The sequence below is a fragment of the Lactuca virosa genome, chromosome 2 (assembly GCF_052849685.1).
Source record: "Lactuca virosa cultivar CGN04683 chromosome 2, Lactuca_virosa_CGN04683_v6, whole genome shotgun sequence".
Taxonomy (NCBI): Eukaryota; Viridiplantae; Streptophyta; class Magnoliopsida; order Asterales; family Asteraceae; genus Lactuca; species Lactuca virosa.
In genome coordinates, this window is record NC_136427.1 from 118,559,394 (window position 1) to 118,563,003 (window position 3,610).

General features: G+C 34.8%; 1 long non-coding RNA gene across 1 annotated transcript; it reads left to right on the forward strand.

Moving 5' to 3' along the window:
* Positions 1-1,224: 1,224 nt before the first annotated feature.
* Positions 1,225-3,238, forward strand: LOC145156476 (uncharacterized). Its single transcript, XR_013736734.1, has 4 exons — positions 1,225-1,840; positions 1,930-2,169; positions 2,260-2,358; positions 3,015-3,238. It is a non-coding gene; the product is annotated as an uncharacterized LOC145156476 (long non-coding RNA).
* The last annotated feature ends 372 nt before the right edge of the window (positions 3,239-3,610 follow it).

The following is a 3,610-nucleotide window of genomic DNA, read 5'->3' on the forward strand; positions in this document are numbered from 1 at the left end:
CGGATCTAAGTTTATAGGTATTTTGCTACAAAAATTGTTACGAAATCAAAATATGTAGCTATTTTGCTACAAAATTTGTTATCGAATCTAAGTCCATAGCTAATTTGCTACAACATTTATTACGAAATCAATATTCGTAGCTATGCTGCTACAAAATTTTCTATGGAGTCAATGATCGCAACTATATGCTATAAAATAAAAAAAATCATAAATATTATGCAATGAAATTTTCCAATAAGCAATTTTAAGTGTCTAGAAGCTTCTCAAGTAAAGTTTAGACCCTTAAACGATCCCGAACGACCAATGAATAACTCTCCAAAACTATATTCGATTGATTTTAATGTGTGGAACTTTAGAGACTGACACATTCTATTCGAGAACAGAAATTTTTTTATATATCTACATATGACTATATTATAGCAGCAACCACGTTGCATTTGAGGTCTATAAGAACCGCCAAAACCTTATAAGAAAACAAGTTGTTGTTGTTGTTGGTGGTGGTAGTGGGTGCGTGGGGAGGTCCCATCCTGTTAGTTTGATTGTGGTCCTTCTCTATGCGTGTTGGCCCCCGAATGAACCTCATAAGCCGTACATCATTAACCTCATAAGCCCTAATCCCTAAGCCTTAAGACATAGCTAAGCCCTATGTCGTAAGCCCTAAGCCATGAGCCCTAATCCTTAACCCCAAGCCATAAGCCGTAAGCACTACACCATAAGCCATAAGCCCTACGCCTTAAGCCACAAGCCAACACTGTCGCTATCCCACCCCACACCTACTCACCCATCCAACTAACTCTACCCTGCACCCACACTCATCCCATACTCTTACTCTCACCCCATATACTTTGAGTTTATTCCAAGTTTAACTTAATATATTTTGAGTTTATTTAACTAGTTATTATTATGGTTAAATGTGATAATTGTTTCAGATATATTTAAACTTTCACCACAAACTGATAATCATACGCTTTTACAAGAAGTATCATATTCATTTTTGTGATAATGATATTATTTTTCATATAATTTTAAAAAGATTTTTTTATAAGTTATTTAATAAATATGATTAATATAAAATATAATATTATTTATTTTTAATTTTTTTTATATTATTTTAAATATAAATATAGTTTAAAGTATTTTTTATAACTATTTTAGAAGAGGGACTCTTAATTACTATCCTTAAAAACGGTTTCCCTAACTCCCACGATCAAAAGAATAAAAAAAACTAACACCACTAAACCTAAAACGGCGGTCCTTCACAATCACAATCGATCGACTCTACTTACCCGCTTCCTTTTCTCCATCTCTCAGTTGATCGATTTCTTCAACCATCAAGCCTCTCACTACGACCGATCGATTCCTTCCACCATCAAGCCTCTAACTATGACCGCTCACAACCAGCAACATCGTGTACATCTAGACCTCCGCCTCAAGTATCTTCTATCGACGTGCACACCTTCCGCCTCCTCCATCCGCCCTCCAGTCCGGTCACCGCCGGTGTCAGCCCTAATTTTATAGATTCACATGGCCGGACTGCCCTCCATTGGGCTTCACTTTATGGCACGTTTTGACTTTTGATCCATTTTGAAGTCAATGATCAAAACGGGCATCATTTTCTTGAATGTTTGTGATATGAGAAAGTGTGTTTTTTGCGGAGAAGAAACAATGGTGGCACTGGTGAAATTTGGTGCGTATGCAGAGGTGGTTGATGACCCAACAACTATGAATCCAGGTGGACAAATGGCTGCTGATCTGGCATCGAGTAAAGGGCATAAAGGGATTGTTGGATATTTAGCAAAAATGATCTCACCAATCTTCTTTCAGCATTGTCAAGATTCAGGTAAACTGGTGTTAGTTTTTTGATGTTGTTAATTTAAGTGGGAATCTTATTGATCTGATTTTTTTTGGCACATTTTCATGGGCATAAAGTTCGAAAGCATTATAAAAAAGTGGTGTGGTCTGTTGGGATAGTGGAGAAAGTTATTCCTTAGTGGGTTGCATGGATTCTGGCTGGAATTGAGAGCTTCAGAATCGGAATATGATTTTCTAAGAATAGGTCGGAAACAGAAATATGTTGGAGTGGAAAAGGCATTGGCTAGGGTGCATTCCATGGCTCGGAATCCTGAAGGCCAGGAACAGTCCATGAGGCTCGTACGGAAGTTTGAAAAGGTATTGATACTGATACTCCTTGATACTGATACTCATACTGTGTTAATGTGGTGGTGATTGTGATGTTTTTGTGATGATTATGTTTGACAGTTGAGCCATGAAGATAGCAGCAACAAATGACATTGAGTTGAGAGTTTGTGAGGTTGTGCAACCCAATGGAACAACCAAAGCTTATTTTGCCCGTGGGAGGTAATTTATATTGATGTCTAGTGCTACTCTTAAGTCTTACCTCCAACAACAACCCCTTTTTTAGTTTGGTCTTTCCTATTGAATGTAATATCTGTGAATTTAATTCCGGTTAGATATGTTTTTTATTGATTAGTTTCTTTTGTGAAATAGGCATCTGTCTATTTTTAATCTGATGTCAACACTTCTAATTAATTGCTTCAATCCATATAATGTAAGTTGGCATGTTTTAACAAAAGAGGATGCTATTTTGACATATGTATTTGTCACTTGAGCAAAGGAACGTGTAGTTTAATCTTTAAAATTTGTCAATTTATTACATTCCTCTAATTTCAAGAAATTACCAAAGCATATCATGTAAGTTTCCATGTTTTGACAAAGTAGGATGCTATTATGTCATTTTTGTTACTTTCAGAAAGGAACATGTAGCTTAAACTTTCGAAAATTTCATTTTATTACATTCCTCTAATTTCAAGAACTTAACAAAGTATAACATGTAAGGTAGCATGTTTTGACAAATTATATAATTGAAACAGTAGGTTACATGCATGCAAGAAACAACAATGTACTTTCATTTATAGTGCAGTACATTTTTTTCTATATATCCCATGATTTTGTATGCTCTTCCCTTTTTATAGTGCAGTACATTTTTTTCTCAGGTTGGGGGTGGCAAAGATGGATACACAGATGCTCATATTGATGAAATTCGCAAAGAATGGTCTTCTTTTGTGGCAACCTTTATTTTTCGGTCATATTTTGTACCGATAAACAATGTTTTGGTAACTTAGAAATGTTTGTTAGTATTTCACATAGGATTTCTACAATATTTTTGATAAATTGTTATTGCATTTACATAATGCTGATTTTGTTATAAATTTGCTTTGGGAATAAAATTAAGTCATTTTTGTATTTATTTGAACTAATCATGTCACCATTTTTGGCTATTGATATTTTTATGGAGTTACTACAGATGTTTTTATGTAGTATTATGTAGCTGGATTTCTATGGAATCTATTATGTCACATTTTTTCCGCAACGGAAGTAGGCCGTGGTAAATTTACTATGAAATATTTGCAACATAAGTATATTGTAGTAAATATGCTACGGAAATAAACCATAGTAAATATACTACGAAATATTTGATGCGGAATTATGTCGTCGTAAATTCACTACGAAATATTTACTACGCTATTATCGGTAGTGGATTTTCTATGGAAATCAACTACGGGGTTAGTTTGAAGTTAACTTGCAACGG